This window comes from Anguilla anguilla, chromosome 3, assembly GCF_013347855.1.
Source record: "Anguilla anguilla isolate fAngAng1 chromosome 3, fAngAng1.pri, whole genome shotgun sequence".
Lineage (NCBI taxonomy): Eukaryota > Metazoa > Chordata > Actinopteri > Anguilliformes > Anguillidae > Anguilla > Anguilla anguilla.
The window spans coordinates 47,919,937-47,933,821 of record NC_049203.1 but is presented as its reverse complement, the minus strand read 5'-3'; the positions used below and the strand labels follow the sequence as shown (position 1 = coordinate 47,933,821).

At 36.9% G+C, this 13,885-nt stretch overlaps 1 protein-coding gene across 1 annotated transcript in view; it reads right to left on the bottom strand.

Annotated features, from left to right (window-relative positions):
* The window catches only part of LOC118223930 (SLIT and NTRK-like protein 5), a 396,174-nt gene that overhangs the window by 107,950 nt on the left and 274,339 nt on the right, over positions 1-13,885 (bottom strand). The window contains exon 1 of the transcript XR_004764523.1: positions 2,623-2,780. The gene's annotated coding sequence lies outside the window, so the exon portion shown is untranslated. Of the gene's footprint in view, positions 1-2,622 lie in introns of the transcript that reaches the window.

The window sequence follows — 13,885 nt, the reverse complement described above, 5'->3', positions numbered from 1 at the left end:
TTAAAATCAAACGAAAATAGGGTCGAATATGCAAAGTCAAATGAAACAATCACTATACACAACACCCCAAGCATGAGTTCGAAGAGCTAGTCTCCACTAGTAAGTGCAAAACCATGGCTTTTTCAAGCTGACTAACGTCATCAGTTTTAACTGCACAGTTTAATATCCAACTGTAAAATGAACGGGCAGTTCATTTAACCCTCTGAGGTCGAGAGCTCCGCCGGCGGAGCTCGACAAGATGAAATTAACTTTCGTTTCTATTTGGATGATTAACTTCACGTGCTGTTATCATACAGACGCAACAAAAACATTGACAGAAACCTTAGAATCTTGACTTTCCAATGCGCCCATTGGCAAATAATATAAATTGTTTTAAATGTTCCAAATTTGATTAATTAGATCATGTATGCTTCGCTAAACTTTACTCATTACTATGTGAATTTCGCTCAGCAGGAAGTCCGCCCAAATCGCATTCACATGTTAACAACATTTTAATTACTCTCCATAGAAGGAGACTAAAGGAGGGGCGATGCGAGATCCATGTGAGAAATGCCAAGTCAAAGCGGGATAGAATGTCACAGAGTGTCGCCTAATTCACTTCTTTTGAGGTGAACATTTCGTTTAATTTTGGAAAATGGTCCGTCCGGAAGCCGACACTGATGAAGAGCGGTGTCATTTCGAACAGCGAACTGATCCAGCTGAGGATCAACTTCACGCGTAAGTATATTTCTTATGATCATATTGGTAAATATGTGTACTGTATTGCAACGTATCTGTGTGTTTGTAGGAATATCCAGCAATGTGCGCGTTTGTAAATTCCCACACTACGAACGAATCGAACTATTGTATCTCAAAATTATAGGCTAGGCTCTCTGCGTCTGGTTGTGTTAGAAGTATCAGGTAGACTGTATGTTTTTCGATCATATTCGTAATAAATAGCTCATGCCTGGCGTGTAGTGGCGTGGCTAGGATTCTAAAACTGATGTCCTTGCACAATCGATATTAGCATTCTCTAAGTAAGTTCGGGAAATAGCAATAAAATAACCACTTAGCTAAACAGACCTAGCCTAGTTCAGATTGAGATTGTTATTGATGAGTTGCGTGTAGTTTAGTTGGAATATTAGTGTTTATTTTGTTAAGCTAATGTTTTTTCGTTGATAGCTTGCATTATTTGTAAATGTGCTGTATTACATTATCTGTGTGTTTGTAGAAATATTCACTAATATGCCCATTTGTTCCCACACTACGAATGATTCTAACCATTGCTTCTCAAAATTATAGGCTACCTCTCTGCGTCTGGTTGTGTTTGTTTGGTTCTTTGTTTGTATATGATGTCACATTTCATAAATTTTGTTTTCATTAGTTAGTGGTTTGTCCCTTTTTTGTAAAGCACATTTAATTTTCACCTGTTGAAGGAAATGTGCTATATAAATAAAGTTTGATTTGATTTCACATTTCCTAACAATTTTGTTTTTATTATATTTGCAGAGATGTTGATCAGGAAACACGGCCTAGTTTACCACTAGTTAAGAGGCCAGGCAGACGTTGCAAGAGTACATCAGTCTCATCTCATCTTCCATGCAGTTTACTTCAATAAATGTTCTAAAATCAAAAGTTGTCTTTGTTTCTGTCTTCTAAATGGCTCACTGAGTCTTTGTCTTAGTGGCGGGGAGGCATGCGGCCAGGTGTGAATAGCCTACTTAGCTGGCAGGTATTCCTACCCAATGCATATTCATTACAGAAAGGCCATTTGCCCTCCCATTCTCACCTGGCGTTGAAAAATAGTAGTCACAACACTAACTTTTAGCAATTTATTTTATATTTCTCAATGGATTTGCTAAAATATTTTGTCATCTTTTGATACCCAAGACCTTGAAGAACACATTTCCGTGACCAAAAGTCTTATTCACAATTGTTTAGTGTGTTTTATTACAACATTCCTGTGCATGTTCAAAACTACTGTTTACAGTTTGTGTGTTTTTAGAGCAGTTTACAATCCACACATTATTATGACCTACTTACTGCTGCCATATTGTTGTAGCTGAGTTTGTGCTGAAAACAAAAATATGAAACACTTTGGAATCACTGTATATAAAGTTGATGAAATTTACACAAATGTCAGAGCATCGCACAATCACCGGTGTGCCTCATTTTACCCTTAGACCCCAGAGTGTTAACACATGAAATAAACTGTAACTGAAATAAAAAGTATAGCTTATGTAGTTAATAAGTGCTTAAACTGAATAAGCTTATTCAGATGCATTAAGTGCTTCAACTCAGTTTAAATTAGCATATTAATTAATGAAACATGTTTTTAAACCAAATAAATGCAGTTCTGGCTTTAAAAAAAAAAAAAAGATATGGCATTCGCTTAGCAATGCTTAGCCTACATTACAAAACCATGAACAGCGGCTGTTAATTCGACGAAATGATCGAATGGTAAACATAACACACGTTCTACCAAATACATGCACCAATATATATACTGTGGCAGCTCAAATCAACAACTTAATTAACCTACTTCATGAATTAAACACGAATAACTTACCGCCGCTAACCGGAGCTAGCCTCCTTCACATTAAAGAGTGGAAATGTTAGCAAGCTAAAAGCGAACTTACTCACGGAGAATAAAAGAATGCGAAAACAGGACTCCATGTGGCCTCCCGGTGGCTCAACTGTGGGAATAAACCGTCCTACGATCAATTTTATAAGTTTTAGTTATTTATATCATGCCCTGATGAAATTATGAACTTATTTGAGCACGACATAGTCACCCAATGTTTTTTTGCCTTTTCGGTCTCACTACTCTGCTGATCACGCCGTGAAGGTATGCCAGAGGTGTCACTCAAAATCAATTAAAGGCGGGACTTGCCTATTTTTCACTTCTGATAGGCTAAGAGAGGGTTAACTTGGCCTCACTCTTTTTTAACAAAAATATTTAGTGACCAAGTAACTGTCCTGCTTTTCTATCAATTACATATATATATATACACACACACACACACATATATATATATATATATATATATATATATTGCATTGCCTTGACACATTGGTGGAAATAATCTAAAATTGATATTTTTTAAATGAATTAAAATTAAATTGTTAAATAAATTGATGAACTGCAACCCCCTAGGTCAAGCAAAAATATATACATTTTGAAAGGAATTTTTTGATGGCCCATTCCTGGTTTCCAGCAAGCACAGCGTAAAATGAGGTTAAGTGATTCTGAAAATGGCCGCATGAGACAACAGTTTCATTTTAACACAAAATGTAAGTGAAGTGATGTCTCCGTTTTGGCCGACCGTAATTTATTAGCAAATACAAAACCCCATCAGCTGTGCATTCCAGACAACCTGAATCCAACTCAACCCCTATATCCTAACTTGAAAGCAGTTCAATACAATTGGTGCGTCATTCATCACAACTACTGTCCACTGAAGCCAACTCAGTTTCCATAGGCCCACTGGAATGATTAATCCACACATATTCAGTCAGTCACTTAACTGCAGCCTCCTCCGGCATTTACTCTGACTGGCAGATCTTGTTCTCACAGCAGTCCACAGATTAAATCTAATGGACCTGTGAAGGGAATAGATAGGACTGTATTGTACAATACTGTAATCCTTGTGGCCTATAGAAATGATGTCTAAATGACCACACACACTACAAAGTAGTAATGAAATATATCAAATTTGCTGAGATTTTTGTGTGCAAGAGAAGCAATATGCTGTCTGTTGCAGTGAGAAAATCCTTTCCCTAGATCACTTTCCTCAGTCTTTACCATTTCATTTGGCTCTTTGATAATTTTCTTTGTTCAATGATTATTTCCAAAACATAATTGTATGAATGTTGAAAAGTCCTTGTGATCCAATTAAGGAATTAGACAAATGAATAATCAAGTTGGTTTGAAAAGTCTTTCCCTATTATTTCTTATTCTTATTCCACATGAGTTTCCTGTAGCTTCAGCTAGTGTGGAATTGCATTGCTTGTGCTTTTTGTGTCAATAGCTGAAATACTTTGAGATATTTGCATTTCTTTTATTGAAAAAACATTGATGGAACATTCAAAACCAGAACAACATACTTCCAGCTGACATCACAACTGGCCACTCCAGCTGCCACAGATACAGACTGTCTCTATTGCAAAGCTTCTAACAGACAAAACCTATGGCAAACTGAGTAATGTTAGCAACGTCAATATGAGTTCAATCCAAACTAATATGTGTTACTTTTCTGTTAGTTATAACTCTTTTGAGCTAGCATGCATACTTCATTTGGCATCTGCATGAAGGGGTTAAAATAAAAACAAGCTTTTGAATGAAACAAAATGAAAACCTAAGCTAAAACTAGCAAACCCACTCTCAAAACTAACTAAAACCAACTAATAAATATTTTGAAAACTAAATAAAAAAAGAAAAACTACTGGTTATTCAGGTAGGTTTGTTAATTTTGTGGAGACCAATAGCCTATTTAGGCTTATAATTGTATTGATAAACATTTTGTGATTAATATTCAGTCTGTAACTACTTAAAAAGCAGAGATAATGATTGATCTGATAGCACACATGTTTTGTGAATGAGCCCCATCTTCTCTCTCTCTCTTTCACTCTTGCACTCTCTCGATAATAAAGAGAGGATGTATGGCAGTAATTATAACAAACTAAATCAGCTCTCTTGTCTTTGTCTAGACTTCAGAGACTGTCTAATGAGTAATCATCTTTTGAACTGAAGTTGCATGCAGCTTTCCTTCAGATTCATATCCACACTTCCAGATTAGCAGTTTTGTTCAGGGCTCATGTGGGGACAGGGGAAGTTCTGCCTTGGTTTTTAAAAGTCGTTTATGCATAACACATGAAGATAACTTCTAAGACCCAAAGAGACTTTGTTAATATTTTAACATTGATACGTTAATTTCCATCCCAATCTGGAATATCCATTTATATAGTCCCTCCCATCTCAGGATAATCCTCTACCAGTTTGGGAGTGTGCAAATCAGCATGTTTTCCTGCAAAGTGCAGGCTACATGCCCCCACTTTTTTTTCACTTCGCAGTCCAGCAGCTAACCTAAGGAGGCATTACACTGCAGGATGGCATTTCATGCACAGCTGGCCCAAGCAGACTGGCCAGATGAGTCAATAACGTGTGATAAGCTGGGGAGAACCCACGCTCCTTGGCCAATGTTATAGGACGCTGTGCGTCCGTTTACAAGGCTCCTGGGTAAGGTTGTCACTGGAAAAGCCCAGATTAGATTCCAGCGCATGGTCAGTGGACCAAGTAGTGTGAGTTCTTCGGAGGGTCACACCACCCTGGAGGTCGTAAAAACCTAATTCAGACCATAGCCTAGACATTGAAGGAAAATTTCAATGTCATTTTAACCCTTTGTATCTAGAGTCAAGTTATTTCAAATAGAATTATTATATACTTCCTGAATTTCTTGAAAGACCTTCCGAACAAATAACACAATTGGGTATGTGTTTTGGTAAATAACATTTTGTGTGATTGGTTGTGTGTTTTGTGTATAAGTCCAGTTCTTTGATCTGCAAGCAAGAAGAAGAGAGCTTACAATCATGGAATAGGGGGGTGGCGATCACAGGGCTGGGGGAAGGGGACATATTTTGAGAAAGAAACTTCCTACATCATTAAGCATGACTGATGTATTCATATAGTTGCAAAGGGGAAGTTAACAATTAGGGAAGTTAACAATTAATCGATTAGCTGTTAATCATTCAAGAATCTTGATAGATTAATTTTATTGATTAAACAGTTACATTTCTATATACCATTTTGATCAATAACCTAATGCCGGTAAATAGATTTTAGATTAAAAGATAGAGTCACGGTTCCCTCAACTGCAGCATTTGCGAAATTCCATTCGTCCATTGCCGGAACATCAGTGCCATCTGTGCTCGTCTTCTCAGCTGTCAGTCTCACCTTCAGAAGACTGCACCCTGGTGTGTTCTTTTTATTACAGCTGCAAGTGTTGTCAGAAAAAGAAAGTACTAAATCAGTTCATTTGTTTATTACAAAGTTAAGCATTAATAAGCAGCATTAATAAGCAATACCTTTTGTCTCCATCCCAGTGGCAGTTCAGCCAGCATGTAATAAAAATGTCAGTGATCCTTCTCTCCTGTGCAGATTTCTCAGACCGTGAATCCTTGTTTGTATACTTTTGTTTTTTGCCGTTATGGCTTCAATGCAATATCCTGTTCTAATGATTGTTGGGGCATGTATTAAATCTCTCTGATATATACAACTAATTAATTGATAGGCCTATTTTGAGTCATTTTTATAGGCCGTATAGTAGATTCTAAGGTTATCAGAATGGTGTGTGCCCTACAATGGACTGACGAACTGTCCAGGTTCAATTTGAGAAAGTACATAAATTCAATTTCTTTGTCCTCTTCACGTCCATACAGCACCACAGTGAAGATAGCAAACAGGAGTCTACTGGCTACCATTTGGATGGAGCCAGCCCTTCTCATATTTTATTGCATACGGATGTGGAGTTCAACCTGACTTGTGCATTGCCTATCTGAATGCATACACATACTAGGGAGAAAAATAGAAGTGACCATGCGGGTAGCAAGGCTCTAAATGCTGTCTATATAGTCAATGCTCCCAAATTCTCCCGAAGTTGCCTAATCATTTTTTCTCCCCAGTGCATTTTCTCCCCGGTTTTAGTGCCTGCTTTAGATTGTCCCAGACAGTTTTTGTGTGCAATGATATTTTCAATTTTAACAGAAATTTCTGACAACCTGCCTGCTTTACAATGGAATGGATACATTTTATTTATCAATTATAAAAATAAATATTCATTTTTTCTTGTCGTTGTTTGTTTTGTGTTGTTGTGCCAGTAGTTTCTTCTAACACTGAATGTTCCATGGAAGAAGTAGTTACAAATGAAAATAAGATTAAATAGATTGTACTTTTCAAGAAGAATTATGTACAAATCTACAACATCTGGAGCCATGAGATTTCTGTACAAAGTGCGTTGGAGTTACTTACAGTGTACTTTCCTGTTTTAAAGTATTAAAGTGAGCTATCACTTTTATGTTTCCAAAGTGCTTTGACATTCATATTACTTGAAACAAAAACACAAAAGCAAATGTCATGTCACGTTTCCTTTTTTGATTCCAATGTGGACTTTCTATTCCATAATATTTAATTAATCATTTCCTATTAAGAATGCTCTGCAAATGTAATATGCATTATCTAATGCTTTTTTTTTATTTGAAAGACATTTTTCAAGCCATATCTCTTTGTTCTCCCCGCAATAAAGCCAGAGCTTTTATGTCTGTGCTACAGCATGTTTTCTGCAAGGCTCTGACTAGGAATAAAAATGTTCACTATAATCAATAATAAACCTATTCCAACAATAACCACAAATAAACACCTGGTGCCCAATGCATAAATCTGCCAAACAACTTGGCCATCTGTTGTGAAATAATTCGGAAAACTAAACCTCACTTTGCTTGGAGCACAAAAGAAAATAATATTTTCTCAGGGAAATTAATAGTATGTCTTAGACACAGTATATCCTGGACATGAGGGGGGAAATTTATTTCAGATTTGTTATCACAGGCTGTAGCAACATTGAATATCAGAGAGGGCTTTGTTGGGACAGCGAGGACTGAGTAAAATGTTTTCTAAATCCAGTGATTTTAACAGCTGGTTCGGCACTCTTTACACTGAACAAGTGCATCAACAGTTAAAACTTCTCACTTGTCCAACATAATATAATTTAATATATAAAATTAATTATCAATTAAATTGTTGAATTGGTTGTTAGGCAGAGAAACCTGCTGGATCAACCTTTATGAAAATGTTCAACTTAAAACCAGATTAGAATTAAGAAATGTATTAAGTTACAATATAAATAAATAAATAAATAAAATTCTAAATGTAATATGAAGACAAGGGTTCAAACTATCTTAACAAATATCAATGTTACACATGGACAGGATACTGAAGGTATGCATGAAGGAAAATATCAAACCACAGCTTGTTTCTCTGAAGATAGTCCCAATCAAGATCAATGTTGAAAAATCAAAATGTTGTTGAAATATATCAGTCTGGAAAGGCTAACAAAGCCATTTAATTGGCTTTGGGGCTCCACTGAACCACAATGGGAGCCATTATCTCCAATGGAGAACATTTGGAACAGTGGTGAATCTTCTCAGAAGCGGTTGATTTGCCAAACTTTCTCCAAGGGGGCAGTGACAACTCACCCAGGAAGTCATAAAATATCCCATAAGAACATTTAAAGAAATGCAGGCCTCTCTAGCTTCAACTAAGGAGAGTGTTCATGACTTCACAATAGGAAAGAGACTGAGCAAAAATGGGATTCAGGGGAGAGTAGTAAGACAAAAACCACTGTTAACCAAGAGAAACATCAACAACATCAACACTCATCTCATGTTTGCAAAAAAGAACTTGGATGATCCACAAGCCTTTTGGGATAATGTTCTATGAATAACAAGTCAAAAGTAAAACTTTTTGGATGACATCGTTCCCATTATGTCTGGCTTAAAGCAAATACAGCATTTAACAGTAAGAACATCATGCCAACTGTTGCAGTGTGATGGTGCTTCCTTGGGACTTAGACAAATTTTTATTATTGAAGGAACTTTGAACTCTGCTCTGTACCAGAAAATTCATCAGGAGAATGTACAGTAATCTGTCTGTGAGATGCAGATGAAATGAAATTGAGTTATTCAGTAAGACAATGATCCAAAACATACAAGCAAGTCCACTTCTGAATGGCTGTAAAGAAACAAAATTAGTATTGGAGTGTCCTAGTTAAAATCCGTCCTTGAACCCAATAGAGATGCAGTGGCAGGACCTGGAACAATTGCTTGCACTGCTGTTTTCATGCTATGCTTGCTGCAGCTCACAGAATTGCGCTCCATGAATTATTGTTCTAACAATTGCTGCTGAAATAACTGCAGCTAAAAGAATTATTGGTCTAAGAATCACTGCTCAAAACAGTAAAGGCTACCTAGGTATTTGAGCGATGTGTTAACTGTTCCGTGCCGTATTATGCTTTTTGTCTAGCAAATCTTGTCAATATAATGGAATAGAGATGCAGTGCCAGGATCTGAAACAAGCAGTTCATGCTCGAAAACCTAGCAATTTGCCTGAATTAAAGCAGTTCTGCAGAGAAGAGAGGGCTACAATTCCTCCACAGCGATATGAAAGACTGATATCAAATTATAGAAAGTGTTTGGTTACAGTTATTGCAGTTAATCATGCTGCAACCAGTTATTTTTTTGAGGGGGCAATATTCTTTTCACATGGGTGATATGGGTGTTTGATAAGTTTTTTCTCCGTAAATAAATGAAATAATTTTAAAAATGTGTTTTGTGTTTCCTCAGGTATCTTTTTTCTAATATGTGTCTAAAGATTTGAAACCAATAAGGGTGACAAATATGCAATAATAGAGGAAATCAGAAAAGGGGAAAATACTTGTTCATGACACTGTAATTACAACTCAACAAAATCTTTCTGTCTTTTAAAACATCTGTGCATGTTATGTCCTGCATGCAGTTTTTGCAAAACTACATGACTTTCAGCGAATTTGCATTTATCTCTCATTAAGAAACCCTGCATTCTGCCAGTTTATGCAGATTAGGGAACACAGTGTGTGTTCTCAGGGGGGACTGAACCCGGAGAGGTTATCACTCTGTGCCCTGTGCCTGGTTCAGTTTTAGTTTTTGTCCGACAACATTAAGTTGACAATTAATTTAGCCAAATAAAAAAGGCATATTTTCCTTGCTGTTGAAAGGATTTGATAAGACAAATGACACTACTCTCAAATCTTTCTGCATGCTGCCAACCACTGAGGAATGAATCCACTGTTTGAAATTTCCAAATTTACTTGACTTCTGAGTTCATATCCACCTTACTTCCATTTAATTCACATGACCAATGAAAAAAAAAACAAGCACAGTTAAAATTGCAAGCCATGTTCAAATCCATGTTTTGTATTTTCACTGAGTTCAAAACAAAAAGATATTGGCATTTTACCCCGGTAGGGATTACATCCTACCAGAATTACAAGGAGGATTTGGGCCTTCTGGCATGCATCTGGAATACATCCCAACAATGACACTGATTTGATTTGAGCTTTACTTATCTGTAACTGTAACTTAGCTGTAGCGCTATTTCATGGCTATGTGAAATTAACTTTCTGTAAAAACCTACTGTGTCCATATAACAATCTACAATTTCATTAACTGTTGAAAAATATAAAATAATCCAGCCAACCATTATCTGTATCCTCTTATTTCTGGTCAGGGTGTTGGAGGTGCAGGGTGTCTTCAGACTGTGGGAGGAAACTGGAGTACCAGCAGGAAACCCACACAGACATGAGGAGACCATGAAAACTCCACACAGAAAGGCCCCAGGACCTTCTTGCTGTGAGGCGACAGTGCTACCCTGACTTGTTTTTTTATGTTTTAAAGAGGAGAAACAAGTAGCAAGTTGGTATAATGTAGCATCAAATAACACATCTGGGTTAGCTGGGTAGCATCAGTGTAATCATTTTTAAAACTACAGTAAGCATGCGCTGAACCCATATTCCCATATCAACATTTGTGGAGTACCTCCTGATCCCACCTGATGCAATTAATCCCTTGTAGTGATGGGCAGTATGTCAAATAGATTTAAATGTATTTAAAATGCATGTATTGAAATGTATATCTGCATGTTTGTGATTTGAAAGTGCAGTGACCTCCAACTTCATAACCTCGATAAATATGAGCAAATAAAGCTGTATAAAATAACACAAGTAATGAGCTATATTGCATGCTATATACTTATAGACACATTTTTCTGGGTTATTTTGTATTTTTCAATAACATTTAATTCATTGGCATGGCATACCAGTCTTCTCAGCGCAGGGCCTGAGGGGAGATCCTCTTTATCATGGTCCCTAAAGGAAACCTGTGAGATCTAAGAGAAAACAGCCCATCATCCAGACAGTCCCTTCTCCCCATGCCGCGTTTGTTTGTTTGTGCTATGCCAGGGTTATCCGCCATTGACAAACGCAGATCTTTGTGATATTGCCTCAGGTCCTACGATGTGTCCTCTGTGAGATCACAGCGATTGCGTGTGCCAATAGTGCGCAAAACACAGCCTGTACTCCCTCTCTGTGAGCTGCATTGGACAATGCTACCCAACCTGTCCAAATATCTGAAACATGGTTCAAGATGATTCCAAATGTGCATGCAATTACACTGACACTGACAGTGTCAAGTGCCACTGACAGCCAGCATTAGCTTGCTGTTTCGCTGTCAGTGGGAGTTGTTTGCACACAACGGATAGGACCGTAATCTCCATCTTTAATATATAACTACTCTCTTCTCGTAGCCACTTGTCCAGATGGACATATATCTGAAATCTGCCAATCCAACCTTGAAGTGACTGATCAAGCCCCTGTTACACCTTCCCTTATAAAAATGAAATGTGCTGCAATATAATGTAAATATAGACTTTTTGAAAATAGAATGAGAAGTATGTATCACAGCTGTAATTCATTTTTGTCTCCTGTTGGGCAATCTGAAGAAGCATATATTTTATGCTTAAACCTACACTACAAGCAGGGGTGTGCGATAAGTGACACAAGGAATTATTACCCAGTATTATTATTATATTTTAATGTACCGTCTTAATCCTTATCCAGGAGGGTAGCCGTTTCTGTGATGCTGGAATAAGCATGTCTGTGACAAGCAAACATACCATGGTCAAAGTTGCTTGTATCATGCATCTTGTCCATTCTAATGTTTGGTTGAACAATGCTTTACATTTTGAGTGGCAGCCACATGATTCACTCTTTGGAGGTGCAGGTGTACCAAATAAAGCATCCTATGAGGGCCAGATTGATGAAATGATTGCGACTACTTTTCCTGCGCAAAAGCAATTGCTACAAGGTCACAACATCGACATCGTAGTTACTTAACAGTCTAGGTCAAAATCACTATTAGGATGTATTTTGTGAGGGTTACGTCACTGTGACTTTCCTTTTGATGCAGAGTATATATGGAGTGAATGTGTTAAAATAGGGTGGAGATTATGTAAATTAGGCCAATTAAGCTTTCTGTCTAATTTACTAAAGCACGCATTAATTGCGACTCCCCTCTGCGTGAGAATATTTAGAACTCCTGAAAGCAGGTGGTAATTTGATATAGCCTATATCTCATATACAAGATACCCAAGAAGGGTGTTTGGCTATGTACACATCCTTGGCAGTCATTTGTTTTCCCTTGTGGGCTGCATAGGGTAGAGATGAATGAATGCATCCGATGATGAATAAAATGCTGGAAAAGAGACGGGATTTAAAATATGTTTCATACTAGTTTCTATTAATCACGTCCCCATGCTCTGAGAGCCTTTACAGAAATGAAATATATAATGAAAATGTATTGAATATATGAAATTGGCAAATTTTACATTTTTTAATAAATTTCATTTATGTAAAGGTTTTCTTAACATGTGATTTAAAAGCAGAGATGAAAATGGCTTCCTCAGCACAGCTGTCACTCTTCTGCAAACTGTATTTTCTCCCTTTCCTCATTAAAATATGGCCACTCGTAACAAAATGAACACTTTTTGAATTGTTGAAAGTCATTTTATTTAAAATTAAACAAGGCAAGTATGCAACTGCAGTTCTGTTAGCAGTTGGACTGCGCAGGTTCCACTAATTAGGATTTCTACGCTATAGAACACTACTATGGATTTTTTTGGGGTCAAACATCTATCCTCAGTGTATCTAGAGCCCATACAGCCCTGTTTATGTCATACCTCAAGTGATATGGAGGGAGTGGAAGTGTCAGGCTGTTACATTTCCCCATGTGCTTCCAGTGACAACTCTAGAAATGGCAAGACAGGCTTCACTGGCCCATTGCCTGTCACTGCTGACGGTGATGGAGTGTGAGCATTAATGACCAAACAGAAGTGTACAGTAGGGGACAAAAGAACACAGATGGCCTTTCACCATCAGTCTGTAATTTACACTGGATATACATGCAAGGGTTCTATTTTTTTGGCAAAATACATCTCAATCATTAAATAAAACTGTAATTATTCTGGAAAATAAGTAAGTAAATAAATAAACTATTCAGTGTTTAAAACCAAGGACAAATAATGTGAATAAATGAATGCTGACTAGCAGGTGAGTATACGTTTAAGAGCTACTTTAAAATGGTATAAAGATTTAATGGCAACCACTTGGATTAAAATACATTACTTGAAATAGTGGCTTTTTGTATGCACAAGTATGCTTTAAAGATATGCATTTTGAATAATTTACATATGAATAACAGTAGAGAAGTAGGAAAAGTATTTTTAAACTGGAAATGTGAATGTAAATATGTCCATGAGTTGCATTTAATGAGCAAAGTTTTGTGTTTCAAATCAATTTTTTCCAAAGCATATTAATTATCACAGGCCATTTGTGTAACCAAAATTATGATGAAATGTCAGTGTCACATATATAAAATTGTGGAAATGTATTATTGTCTCCAACCATTTTTTACACCTCGGAAAGGCAGTACAGTCATTTTTAATCCTCTAATATTACTGTATATTCCTTAGCTTTTCCTGGAAACCACACAAACATAGGGTCAATCAAATTAGACTGCATGAAGAACTCTGCCTTGAGTGACTCACTTCAATTTAATTTAAAAATATGAATCATATGCACAGGTTCACTCATGCTTAGACAGTGTGGCATAGCTGTGGGAGATATATTTAAGTTACACTGTAACCGGAACTAGACAGCGGCCAATTATAAGTGTAGTTGTCAGGGTAATGTCTTTTTCATCTGTGCTTAGGTGGTGAAAGATGTTGGCTGATCTACTAAAAGTGATACATTTGATGAAACAG